We start from the raw sequence: 14,890 nt of genomic DNA, 5'->3' as shown, positions 1-14,890 counted from the left end.
AATGATTCTGGCTATAATATTGAAATAAGTTCCTCACACATTCATAGCAAGCATTATTTTGACCTATCTCTGTAGTTTATTCTGTACATATTTCTTTTTTTTTTTCATGAAAATCTTCAATTTTATCAGAAAATGCTTGTAATTCCCTATTTTTAGTAATTTTTTATTCAATATATTTTTTATTTACATTTCAGATGATTTCCCCTTTCCTGGCTCCCCACTCCCTGAAAGTCCCATAAGCCCTCTTCCCTTCCCCTGTTCCCCCATCCACCCCTTCCTACTTCCCTGTTCTGGTATTGCCCTATACTGCTTTCCAAGCTTCTGATTTCTATAAGAAATAGGGTCACACTTTGGTGGTGTACTCCTTTAATCCCAGAGGTGGAGGCAGGCTGATCTCTGAGTTTGAGGCCAGCCTGGTCTACAGAGTGAGTTCAAGGACAGCCAGGTCTACACAGAGAAACACTGTCTCAAAAAAACAAACAAACAAAATGTACTGACCATCAGGACCTAGTAATTCGGGGTGTTGAGGAGAACCCAAGCTTGAAAGAGAAAACAGGCAGGAAAGAAGAGGGAGGCAAAGCAATTGGGGTGTCTTTGTCAAGGTCTCTTTAATGGACCGCAAAACACCTGGTTATGAACCCTCAGTGAGAGGAAGTAGGGAGGAGCTGATGGGGATTCTAGAAGCACAGAAAGAGAAAAGGTCATCAGGGTGGAAGTTGACTTTGGCTAGAAGCATCTGCAGCTTTCCTGGAATGCTGGTTCTGCCCAGACCATCCCAGGTGTTTGGCCAGGATGAGAACCAGTTGATCAGCCTTGTGTGAAGAAGGGGGGGGGGATTGCTGTAAACCACAAGGTCTGTGAACTTTCAAGGTGAGGACTGTTAAAACTCTGGTTTTCTAGGGTTTGGTCTCCAACAACAAAAAACAAAAAAACAAAAAAGAACAAAACAACAACAACAATAAAAAAAACAGCAAACAAAAAAAAAAACAAAGCAAAAAGAAAGAAAGAAAGAAAGAAAGAAAGAAAGAAAGAAAGAAAGAAAGAAAGAAAGAAAGAAAGAAAGAAAGAAAGAAAGAAAGGAAGGAAGGAAGGAAGGAAGGAAGGAAGGAAGAAAGAAAGAAAGAAAGAAAGAAAGAAAGAAAGAAAGAAAGAAAGAAAGAAAGAAAGAAAGAAAGAAAGAAAGAAAGAAAGTGGGCCTTTTAAATAATGCCTTTCTGGGTGTTAGTAAACACTTTGAAAATAGTAAAGTTTCGAGTGTGTTACTTGTTGCTCTTAACTCTTTACAAAGACTCCAACAGAAAGGGCTGCTTTGTTTAATGAATGGAAGGCAGGAAATGATGAACATGTGGAGAATTATCTCTGGACTCAGATCTATTTGGAAAAGCTGCCATGCCTACTACTTGGTGTTAGAGGAAAATAATATGTCTGAATTATGATGAAAGTAGTTTTGACTCCAAATAAAAATTCCCTAATGCTTCTGGAATACTTTATGTTGCTACAAAAAGAAAATGGTCTTAAGCCTTATGGAGTTACCAAGTCTTCTTAGCTCCAGGAATATGATCTGAGAAGACATATATTCTTTTTTGCTTTGCTGTAAAGAGTCAGGGAACAAGGTGTAAAGCATTTTTAAACAAGTATTTAAATAGATCTGTACATAAGCAACAAATACACACTACTACCCAATTCTTAAAACTGTTCTCTTCCTGTTAGTCTCCTTTTTTTGAGGACAGTTTTGACTTTACTTTCATATTTTATATTTCTAAGCAATTTTGTGTCTATATAAAATCCAGGAACCTCAAAAGAGAGAAATCATGAGCTTTGTCTTGCTGAAACTGACTTACTTTGCTTACTGTGACCATCTCTAGTTGCATGGTTTCTTTTATGCAATTCACATATCTTTGTTTTACTACTGGCTGAAAATAATTCTTTTCTATACCATATTCAAATTATCCATTCCCCTGACGTTAGAAACCTAGCTTGGTTCCAAAAGTTACCTTTTGTGAATAATGCTACAGAAAACCTGGATCTGCAAGAATTTTGGTGACACGTTGACTTGGATATTTTAGGCATTTTTACAGAAACAGTTGCTAAATGTATTAATGAAATCACTCCTCTTTAAAACTGAATCACAGCAAGTCTAGAGATTCCTTTATAGTTGAGAGTACTTGCTGATTTTCTAGAGGACACAGAACATTACTAGCACCCATATCTGTGATCCAGAAATATTTAGAACAGTGGTATCTAGGAATACAATAACCTCTTCTGGCCTCTATGGCCACCTGCATTGAAGTGTACAAATGCACATATATACAACCATGCAAATGAAAAAATCAGAAAATGTAACTTTAAAATAAGAGACATATATATGGCCAACAATAGGGAAAAATGTACAACATAGGTAGGTTTTAGAGAAGCCTAGTTTTAAAACTAAATTGAGAATTCAACTGACCTTAGTCTGAGTGGCTGTCATTAAGAAAGCAAGTGGCAGCTAAATCAGGTGAGAATGTGGGAACATGCAACAGTGCAGTTACTGTTTATGTCATAATGGATGTCTTTCAGAGGCATTTTGCACCTGTGTGAGACATGGATCAGTCTTCTATTCCAGTATTAGACTTACTAATGCCTATTTTTTTTCTTTATGGAACAAGGTGTCAACTAGCTGGGGATGTCTTGAATTTGATTTGTAGCTGAGAGTGACCTTGAACATTGACTATTTCTCCTCTGGCTCTCAAGAACCACCTTTTTTTTTGAACTGTCGTTCCTGACTATTTTTCCATTTTCTCAAAGATGGTTTACAGAATCTCCTATTTAGAAAATGCCTCCTTTCATAGATGACTTATGGCTTTGGAGTAAGACCTATAAAGAGGAATAAATTTCCCATAAAAGTAATCCAGGATTTTATTTTCAGGATTATAGAATATTATTGGATAAGACTTCAATGTTCCTTTAACTTCACAACACCTGCATTTTATTAAAAAAATGTGCACTTGATAAATCCTTGGATGTGAATAATCAGTCATGGCAATATTTCTAAACTATTGTGTAGAGTCTTATGATAGGAATAAATACCCAGTATCAAATTAGAAATTGCATTCTGATAAGTTTGCTAAGGTGCCACACATCACAAAAATGTTTATTCATACCTTTTCTGGAAAAGAATAAAGAGGGAGGATGATTTTTCTATGAGTTGTTTTCAAATAAAACACAAAACCATTGACAACAGTAAAGCAAAAAAGAAAAAAAGGAAGGGTTAAATGTATGATTCTATGACCTTTGCTGACTATTTCATAGATTTTTCATTTGTAGAGAATAATGTATCACTCTCCAATATTTGTGACATCCGATACTTTATTTTTGCTTAGATGCAAATTAATGTACACGAAAAAGAGAAAAAAGAAGTCTATATGGACTTTGTAAAGATGAAATAGAAGAGTATACAGAGAAACCTTTGCTCGGGTAAACGGCATGTAGCAAATTATGTACAATATGTCCACTAATAAATGTAAGATGCAGTTAATGCTAGAACTGCAATAGAGTTATCAGACAGAGTAGAAATTAGCTGAAAGGAAAGAGATTAAATGGTATATTTATATTTAATAATTTTACTACTAAAAAATTTAAATAAAAATAAAATAACTTCCATCTGCCTCATTCCCTCATTGTTTTACAAACACACACAAACACATACACACACACACACACACACACACAAATATAAACTGCTGAGTCACTTTGGTGCTTTCAGAGATAACATCTTTTTATCAGAAAACCAATAAGTTTTCATCTTGGGGTAAGACCCCATGAGATTCCTTCTACTTCATTAGCCTGTCATAGTATTGTCATTGCTTATGTCTTATTTAGACAACCATTTTGTTTATGTCTCATGAGTGTAGCTTACCTGTCATCTCTGAGAGGCACAGTCTTTCAGAAGTCTTCATGGTTCTCTGGCTTTTACTGTCTTTCTGACCCTTCTTTCAAGATCTCCCCTGAATCTTAGGTTCTGGAATTGTCTTGTAGATGTATCTATTTGGGGATGTGTTTCTTATAATCTGCTGATATCAGCACTAAGACCAGTTGTTTTCTATAATATTCTCTGTTTGCTGTAGAGGGGTGCTTCTCTGATACGGAATGAAACTTTTACTTTCTGCCAGCATAAATTTTGCTAGTTTAGTAAAATAGTAATAATGAGTTCTCCTTTATGATCTAAGACCTTGATGCCCTGGGTATTTGGTCTGATTTATAGTACCACACAAGGGTTTTCCTCCTGCTGAGCATGCCATAAGTCCCTTAGGCATTAGTTGCTGGCAAATTCTAAGTGCCACTATTGTATCCTTTGGAATCTTCCCATACTTGTCATTATTGGGGTTTGCAGGGATAATACCTGAGAAGGACTATTGTTTTCTTCCTTTCATTGTCAGCTTGCCTTATACTGTCTGATTCCATGAAATGTAAACCACTGGAAAGATAATTTCTTGTTAGATCCAGCTCAAATATTCTGAATCTTGTCAGAATAGTGTGGTGCCTTTGCCAACAGGGTCATACTGAGAGACTGTCAAGGGCAACTTCATTCAACAGCTTCTGTAGTTTTGGAAATAATTCACACCACTCTGACCTACAACTCTCAGTTTTCTCATGCCTGATCCTTGTGTTTTTGTTTGCTAGTGAGTCAGGAATGTGGTTAGATCAAATGACATAAATTTACCTAAGCTTTTTATATGTATTGTGTATTTTATATAACTATAAAATAATATGATTACTTGAGGTTTATTATCTCCTTAGTGTTACTGGTCACTCCTCTGTCAATCTCTTGCACTTTTGACCTTTCCAACATATCTCGATTAAAGCCCTTCTCTTTGTTTTCATCTACCTTTCTCTTATTAATTTCAGTGGAATGATGAGGATGGAGATACTTTACAGGGCTTGGAGCAGTGTGTTTAGCTATACTGGTTTGGCTCCCAGCAGGTCACAAACACTCACCTGTCCAGGAGCTGTCTGGATTCATGACTGAAACAAACAGACAAGCACAAACACACACACACACACACACACACACACACACACACACACACCAGTTAATTTTAAAATTCCATGGCTAGCTAGCTCAAAAGCTTTACAGTTCATATCCTTCCCATAGTTTGCACACATTTATGTCCAGTTACCCTGGCTTAATGTCCAGCCTCAAATTCTATATTTTATCTTTCTTACCCTGTCTCCTTCTGGCTGTGCCCCACCAGTCTTGGTTGCTCAACACACTGTTGCCCAGAAGCATAATGCACAGTCCATTCATGGGCTGCACTCCCTCTCACCAACTTTTTGGATGATTTTCCTTCTGCAGCTTTCTGATGCATATCTCTCTGAATCATGACAATTCTCTGTCCCCTTTTTCCCAATTCCTAGCCTCTGCAAATCTAAATGTTCCACACAATCTTCCTTTGCCCAGCCATTGTTTGTATAGCGATTGTTTAATTGACAATCAAATCCAGTGTTTAAGACACACAGCATCAGGGAACAAGGCCTCCTCCCCTTTTTATTAGACATTTGTTTTGTTTACATTTCAAATGTTAACCCTTTTCCACTTTACCACCTATCTCATTTCTCCTACTCCTGCTCCTCACTCCCAGTTTCCTGACTTGCATTCCCCTATTCTGGGAAATTGAATCTTCACAAGACCAATGGCCTCTCCTCTCATTAATATCTAAAATGGACATCTTCTTCTAAATATGTAGCTGGAGCCCTGGGAGTCTCCATGTGTACTCATTGGATGGTGCTTTAATCCCTGGGAGCTCTGAGTCTACTGTTTGATACATATTACTGTTCTTCCTGTGTAGTTGCCAAACACTTCAGCTCCTTGGGTCCTCTTTCTATCTGCTTCATTGGGGACCATATTCTCATTCTATTGGTTGGCTGTGAAGGATAGGTGTTTTGATCCACTTTCCAATAAGTTTTCACATGTCAGTCTTCCTTCATTTTGAGCTTCATGTGGTCTGTGAATTGTATCTTGGATATTCTGAGCTTTGGGGCTAATATCCATTTATCAGCGATTGCTTACCTTGAGTATTCTTTTGTGAATGGGTTAGCTCACTTAGGATGATATTTTCCAACTTCATCCATTGCAGCGCGCACCCCTCCACCAGCGAGGAAGAACGATCGCCACACGAGGATTATTCTCAGATCATACTTTATTGGAGCCCCTTGGTTGAGAGCGAGCAGGGAGCGAAAAAGGAAGATGGCCGAGTGGGTGAAGCTTATATAGGGAATCAGGACACGGGCGAAAACCTGATAGGCCAGTGCCAGTCCGCCGATCTAGTGAGTCTCAGGATTGGCTAGGGACAAGTCATGTGACACGCATGGGCAAAGGCTTAGCGGGCCACTTGGTGAGGTTAGGCCATATATGGAGTTGTTTATTTCTGGCCCGCACGGGAAGTGAGTGCCATCTTGTAATGGCGGCGGCTCGGGGCTCTCGACAATCCATTTGCCTAGAAATTTCATGAATTCATTGTTTTTAATAGCTGCGGTTCTTTCCAGCTTCTAGCTATTATAAATAAAGCTGCTATAAACATAGAGGGACATGTGTCCTTATTACATGTTGGAGCATCTTCTGGGTGTATGCCCAGGAGTGGTATAGCTTGGTCCTCAGATACTGCGGTGTCCAATTTTCTGAGGAATGTCCAAACTGATTTACAGAATGGTTTTACCAGCTTGCAATCACACCAGCAATGGAGGAGTATTCCTCTTTCTCCATATCCTCTCCATCATTGCTATCTCCTTAGGTTTTGTTCCTGTCCATTCTGACTGGTATGAGGTGGAATCTTAAAACCATATCATCATTTCATTAGATGTTGAGAAAGTATTTGACAAAATCCAGCATCTCTTCATGATAAAAGTCTTGAAAAGGTCAGGACTTCAAGGTCCGTACCTAAATAAATGAAAGGAAATATTCAGCAGACCAGTAGCCAACATAAAACTAAATGGAGAGGAACTTGAAGTAATCCCACTGAAATCAGGGACTAGACAAGGCTGTCCACTCTCTCTCTAGCAGTTCAATATAGTATTCGAAGTCCTAACCAGAGCAATTAGTCAACAAAAAGAGGTCAAAATGATTCAAATTGGAAAGGAAGAAGTCAAAGTGTCACTATTTTCAGGTATGATAGTATACTTAAGTGACTTCCAAAATTTCATCAGAGAACGTCTAAACCTGATAAATAACTCAGCAATGTGGCTGGATATAAAATTAATTCACACAAATGTTTAGATTTCCTATACTCAAATGATAAAGAGACTAGGAAAGAAATTAGGGAAATGACTTCCTTAGCAATAGTCAAAAATAATATAAAATACCTTGGGGTGATGCTAACCATGCAAGTGAAACATTAGTATGACAAGAACTTCAAATCTCTGAAGAAAGAAATTGAAAAAGAACTCAGAAGTTGGAAAGATCTCCTATGCTCATGGATTGGCAGGGCTAATATAGTAAAAATAGCCATCTTGCCTAAAATAATCTACAGATTCATTCCAATCCCCATCAAATTCCCATCTCAATTCTTCATAGAGTTAGAAGGAGAAATGTCCAAATTTATCTGGAATAACAAACAATCCAGGATATTCTATTCTCAAGAGTAAAAGAACTTCTGGTGGAATCACAATCCCTGACCTCAGGCTATACTATAGAACAATAGTGATAAAAACTGCATGGTATTGGTACAGGGACAGGGAGGAAGATCAATGAACTAGAATTGAAGTCTCAGAAATTAACCCTCACAACTATAATCACTTGATCTTTGACAAAGGAGCTAAGAACATTCATTGTAAAAAACAGCATTTTCAATAAATGGTTCTGGGTCAACTGGTAGTCAACATGTAGAATTCTCATCTCCCTGTACAAAGCTCAAATCCAAGTGGATCAAGGACCTTCACATTAAACCAGAAACACTGAATGTAATAGAAGAGAAACTGTGGAAGAACCTGGAGCATGTGGGCACAGGGGAAGTTTTCCTGAATAGAATACCACTAGCTTATGCTCTAAGATCAAGAATTGAAGATGGCATTTTGATAGCCGAATCGAATTGATATAGCATTAGAACCAATCCAAAACAAGAGTATTTTTTTAATCTGTTCTGGTATTCCACCACAACAGGAAGTGATCTTCAATCTTCTATTGCTTGTAAGTTGTGTGATTTAGAACAGTTTATTTAAACTTTCTAGGCAAGTGTTTCTTCTACAAAGTGGTTAATACTAAATGGAGTAGCTACACTGTATTCAAGGATAATGAACAAGGAAAGTAATTCACTGAAGTACTTTTCACTGTTAGTGTATTTCTCTGACTCTTTTCCTCTATCTCTCCAATATACACACACCTAGACTTTGTACCTACACATATGTATGTGGAGGCCAAATTGGACTTCAGTTGTCATGTTCTATACTTTTTATACTCTCAAGACCATGACTCTCATTGAGCCTAGAGCTCAGATTCAGTCATTACATCCCAGTAACCCTCTTTAAATGGGAGCTAAGTCTTCAGTCCCAGAGCTGCTGCTTTTCTTCTGTGGGGCATAAGTTACATGTTAGTATATAACCACACTTGGCTTTTTCTCTGGGTATTTTGGATTTAAACTTGTGTCCTCATGCTTGTACAGCAAGTACTCTTACCCACTGATTGTCAACTTGAGGCAACCTTCAGTCTTCTGTTAGAAGTCTCCACTGAGGAATTGCCTAGATAAAACTGGCAAATGGGCATGCCTGTGAAGGATTGCCTTAATTGTTACCATTATAAGGGAGCCAAATCTACTGTAAGTGGCACTGTCTCTTGGTCAGGTGGTTCTAGGATGTGTAAGAAATCTAGCTAAGCATGAGATGGGGGAGTCAGCAAGCACAGTTCCTTTATTCTTTCTTCTTCAAGTTCCTGCTCAAACCTTCCTCAATGATGGACTCATAATCTGAAATTAATTCTTTTTCTCCCTACTAAGTTGCTTTTGTTTAGGGTGTGTTATGAAGGGAACCAAATGGTAATTGGAACACTGGACAAAGAGGACAGGAAGTTTTTATTGCACATATGGGTAAAGATTCTTGTGGGTAAGAAAAGTCTTTCAAGAGAGAAAGAGCATTGAGGAAGTATTTGATCATTTGAAGTAGTAACTGGTGCTTCAAAGAAAAAACTGGGACAAGAATGAAGGAAATTTGGAAATATTGGAACAAATGCATGGACCTGTACAACCCCTAAGTGAAAGATTATCACCCCATGAGACTTCATTTTAGTGTTGCTTCTCTATATGTGTACATCTGTGGAGTCCAAGTTTAATCTCAGATGTAGTATCTCAGGCATGATCTACCTTGTGTTTTAAGAAAGATTGGTCATCTGCCTGGTTCTCTATCTAGACCAAACTAAATGGCCAACAAGCTCCAGAAATCTCCTGTCTGCTCTCCATTGGTAGGCTTACAGACATGTACCACCAGAACTAACTTCTTAATGGAGTTTCTGGAGAGTGAATTGAAGTCCTCATGCTTGCATAGCTAGCAGTTAATGAATGAGTTATCTCTTACACCAAGAGCATTCTATTTCTGCTCACCTGCTATGGAAGACAATGAAACTATTTGAGCTTGAGATATCCTGAATTCTAAAATATCATGAAATGAAAAAAGGAATAGTTTCTTTGCCTTATAGTATAAATAAGTTTTTAATCCTTCCCCCCAAATACCTTTGATAGGAAAAAAACCCATCATATTTAGGATAAAGAAGAATGGGGAACAAATTATATTTAGTAAATTGAAAAATGATTTCACATGTAAGAGGAGAGAACAAATGTCCTCTGATCTCCTATGCATCCCATAGCCTGTATTATTCCCCTACTCCTAACTTCAGAGAACTTGAGAGAATGAGAGAGATAAACTGATAGAGGCAGAGACAAACACAGGGACAGAATAATTCTTTTGATCAGCAAAGTATATACTCTTTTCAGATTAATTACCTTACAAACTTAGATATACATTTTAGAAATGAGGAAGCAGATATGTTGAGCCCCTTATGCAATTTTCCCTAAGCGGGATGCTCCTTTGCAAAATTACTGAGTGCACTTCACCATGAGTAGACAACATTTTTGTGGCAGAGTGACTTACTAGCACCATTGCTGGTTTTATCACCTAGCAAGTGTAGTGAGGTGACATCTTTGCATTGCCTCAGACATTCAGATTCACCAGTATGCCCAAGAGACACTTCTTGGGTCAGTCAAGCATCTTTGCAATGCTACAAATCCCCACTGACATTTTTTCTTTTGTCCTAATTTGTGAAGGCTTATTACATAGCCTGGATGAACAGGCATTGGACACAGTAATTGTCAATCCTCATATTCTAAGAAAAAAATCTTAAGAGTTGAAGTGCAAGCTCAATGTGTACAGTGTTGTTTTATAAACTTAAAACATAAGTTTTGAGTTTTAGAACTCATATAGAGCAAGTGTCAATAAGCCACCCACACTGCACCCAGGATATGAATACTGAGACCTGAGAATTTTAGGAAGCTATCAGGCCCAGGCCACTAACTTGGTATATAGAGCAACAAATAAAAAGAGGACTGGCCTTCAATAATGACCTCTAACCACATGCTCACTATGATAATGCATTATCTGTCTATCTGTCTCTCTGTCTGTCTATCCATTCAGTTTCCCCCATTCACACAGTCCCCTAGCACCTGCCCATTCTCCTTTGACAAAGGATAGCTCAATTTGGGTTTCCACCCATACTAACAAATCAAGTCACTGAATTACTAGTCCCATCCTCTTCCGATGAGGCCAGACAAGACAGCCCTGTATGGAATATGTAGCATAATCAGGCTACAAACTTAGGGAAAGCTAAAGTTGACTGGGGTCCACATGGAGACTGATCTGTATATCTGCTACATATATTCTAAGGGCATCAGTCTAGGCCATATATGGTTGGTTGCTCAGTATCTGAGAGCACCTAGGGGTCCACATTATCTGATTCTGTTGGTCTTTGGGGTTCCCATTCCCTTCAGGGCCTTAAATCCTACTCTAAATTCTTTCTTTCTTCCCTTCCCCCCTTCCCTGTAGCTCTTTCTCATGCATGCATGCACACATGCAAATGCCCATACACATGCACATACCCACACATTTAAATATATAAGATAATGTTCTCAGTCCATTTAGTGTTACTTATATGCATAAAATTTGAGAGCTGACCACTTGACATTAAATAACCTTAGATGAATTATTTCATGGGGAAGTCTACCTTCATCTTCAGTTTTCCTTAGATGCTTGTAGTTCTTTGTCTATGTGTGGGCTATCATGAGATTTCCTCTTTAAAAATTGTACTTATTTATTTATTGTACACAATATTATATTTCAAAATATGTATACATTATCAGAGACTAGGTTAAGTAATTGCATTATTTCATATTGTTATTTGGCTTTGTTTCTGTGAAGCCAATTAAAAATGACCCAGTGATTTTCTTTTTTTTTTATGTGATATATTCTTTATTTACATTTCAAATGATTTCCCCTTTCTTGGATCCCCCCTCCCCGAAAATCCCATAAGCCCTCTTCCCTCCTCCTGTTCCCGCATCCACTCCTTCCTACTTCCCTGTTCTGGTATTCTCCTACACTGCTGCATTGAGCATTTCAAGAACCAGGAGCCGTATCTTCCTTCTTCTTGGACATCATTTGATATATGGATGGTGTCTTGGGTATTTCAAGCTTTTAGGCTAATATCCACTTATCAGTGAGTGCATACCATGAGTGTTTTTTGAGACTGGGTTACCTCACTTAGAATGATGTTTTCCATCTCCATCCATTTGTCTAAGAATTTCATGAATTGATTGTTTCTAATGGCTGTACATATACCACATTTTTTGTATCCATTCTTCTGTTGAGAGACATCTGGGTTATTTCTAGCTTGTGGTTATTATAAATAGACAGCTACGAACATAGTGGAGCATGTATCCTTATTACATGCAGGGGAATCCTCTGGGTATATTCCCAGGAGTAGTATAGCAGGGTCCTCTGGAAGTGTCATGCCCACTTTTCTGAGGAACCACCAGACTGACTTCCAGCATGGTTGTACCTGCTTGCAATCCCACCAAGAGTGTAGGAGTATTCCTCTTTCTCCATATCCTTGCCAACATCTGCTGTCTCCTGAGTTTTTAATCTTAGCCATTCTGACTGGTGTGAGGTGAAATCTCAGGGTTGTTTTGATGTTCATTTACCTAACAATATGAAGTTCTTTAGGTGAAGATTCTTTGTTTAGCTCTGTACCAAATTTGTAATAGGTTTATTTGGTTTTCTGGGGTCTAAGTTCCTGAGTTCTTTGTTGGGTGTAGGGTTTGTGAAGAACTTTTCCCAATTGATTGGTTGCCATTGTGTCCTTTTGATAGTGTCCTTTGCCTTACAGAAACCTTGTAATTTTATGAAGTCCCATTTGTCAATTCTTGAACTTAGAGCGTAACCTATTGGTATTCTATTCATGAACTTTTCCCCTGTACCTATGTCTTCAAAAGTCTTCCCCGGTTTCTTTTCTATTAGTTTCAGTGTGTCTGGTTTTATATTGATCCACTTGGAGTTGAGCTTAGTACAAGGGGACGAGAATGAATCAATTTGCATTCCTCTACATGATGACCTTCAATTGAACATGCACCATTTGTTGAAAAGGTTATCTCTTTTCCACTGGGTGTTTTCAGCTCTTTTGTTGAAGATCAAGTGACCATAGGTGTGTGGATTCATTTCTGGGTCTTCAATCCTATTTCATTGAACCACCTGCCTGTCACTGTACCAAAACCATGTAGTTTTAAATACGATTGTTCTGTAGTATTGCTTGAAGTCTGGGATACTGATTCCCTCAGAAGTTCTTTTACTGTTGAGAATAGTTTTAGTGACCCTGGGATTTTTGTTATTCCAGATGAATTTGAGAATTGCTCTTTTTACCTCTATGAAGAACTGAGTTGGGATTTTGATGGGGATTTTAGTGAATCTGTATATTGCTTTGGGCAAGATGGATATTTTTACTATATTAATCCTGCCAATCCATGAGCATGGACTTTTTTTTTCCCATTTTCTGAGCTCTTCTTCAATTTCTTTCTTCAGAGATCTGAAGTTCTTCTCATATGGATCTTTCACTTCTTCAATTAGAGTCACACCAAGATACTTTATATTGTTTGTGGCTATTGTGAAGGGTGTCATTTCCCTAATTTCTTTCTCACCCTGCTTATCCTTTGAGTATAGGAAGGCTACTGATTAGCTTGATTTGGTTTTATAACCAGCCACTTTGCTGAAGTTGTTTATCAGCTGGAGAAATTCCCTGGTGGAGTTTTTTTTCAGAACACTGAAGTATACTTTCTGCAAATAGTGATAGTGTGACTTCTTCCTTTCCAATTTGTATCCCTTTGACCTCCTTATGCTATCTAATTGCTCTAGCTAAAACATCAAGTACTATATTGAAAAGATATGGAGAGAGGGACCAGTCTTGTCTAGTCCCTGATTTTAGTGGGATTGCTTCAAGTTATTCTCCATTTAGTTTGATGTTGGCTATGGTTTGCTGTATATTGCTTTTACCATGTTTAGATATGGGCCTTGAATTCCTCTTCTTTCCAACACTTTTAGCATGGAAGGATGCTGAAATTTGTCAAATATTTTTCAGCATCTAATGATATGACCATGTGGTTTTTTCTTTGAGTTTGTTTATATAGTGGATTGCATTGATGGTTTTAGGTATATTAAGCCATCCCTGCATGACTGGGATGAAGGCTACTTGATCATGTTGAATAAACTTTTTGATGTATTCTTGAATTTGGTTGGCCAGAATTTTATTGAATGCTTTTGCATCAATATTCTTAAGGGAAATTGATCTGAAATTCTCTTTCTTTGTGGGTTCTTTGTGTGGTTTTGGTATCAGAGTACATGTGGCTTCTTAGAATGAGTTGGGTGTTGTTCCTTCTGTTTCTATTTTGTGCAATAGTTTGAAGAGTATTGGCCTTAGGTCTTCCTTGAAGGTCTGAGAGAATTCTGCACTAAAACCATCTTGTCTTTTGCATTTTTTGGTTGGAAGACTTTCTATGACCACTTCTATTTCTTTATGGGTTATGAGACTGTTTAGATGATCTATTTTATCCTGATTTATTTTTGGTATTTGTTATCTGTCTAGGAAAGTCTCCATTTCCTCCGGATTCTCCAGTTGTGTTGAGTATAGGTTTTTGAAGTAGTATCTGATGATTTGTTTTTTAATTTCCTCAGTTTCTGTTGTTATATCTACCTTTTCATTTCTTTTCTTTTTCTTTTTTTAATTTGATATATTTTATTTACATTTCAAATGATTTCCCCTTTTCTAGACCCCCACTCCCCGAAAGTCCCATCAGCCCCCTTCCCTTCCTCTGTTTTCCCACCCAACCCTTCCCACTCCCTGTTCTGGTTTTGCCCTATACTACTTCACTGAGTCTTAATTTTGTTAATTTGGATACTGTCTCAGTGCCCTTTGTTTAATCTGGCTAAGGGTTTATCTATCTTGTTGATCTTCTCAAAGAATCAGCTCCCAGTTTTATTGATCCTTTGTATGGTTCTCTTTGTTTCCACTTGTTTGATTTCAGCACTGAGTTTGATGATTTCCTGTCTTCTACTCCTCCTGGGTGAATTAGCTTCTTTTTGTTCCAGAGCTATATGATGTGCCATTAAGCTGTTAGTGTATGCTCTTTCCAGTTTCTTTTTGGAGGCAATTAGGGCTATGAGTTTTCCTCTTAGCACTGCTTTCATTGTGTCCCATACATTTGGGTATGTTGTCCCTTCCTTTTCATTAAATTCTAAAAAGTCTTTGATTTTTTTATTTCTTTGTTGTATTCCATAGCTGCCTACAGCTATTACGAACTAGGTTGTTGGAACAGAAGCTGAGGGATAGATGAGG

This window comes from Apodemus sylvaticus, chromosome 12 (genome assembly GCF_947179515.1).
Source record: "Apodemus sylvaticus chromosome 12, mApoSyl1.1, whole genome shotgun sequence".
NCBI classification, from domain to species: domain Eukaryota; kingdom Metazoa; phylum Chordata; class Mammalia; order Rodentia; family Muridae; genus Apodemus; species Apodemus sylvaticus.
Note: the sequence above shows the minus strand (reverse complement) of the source record.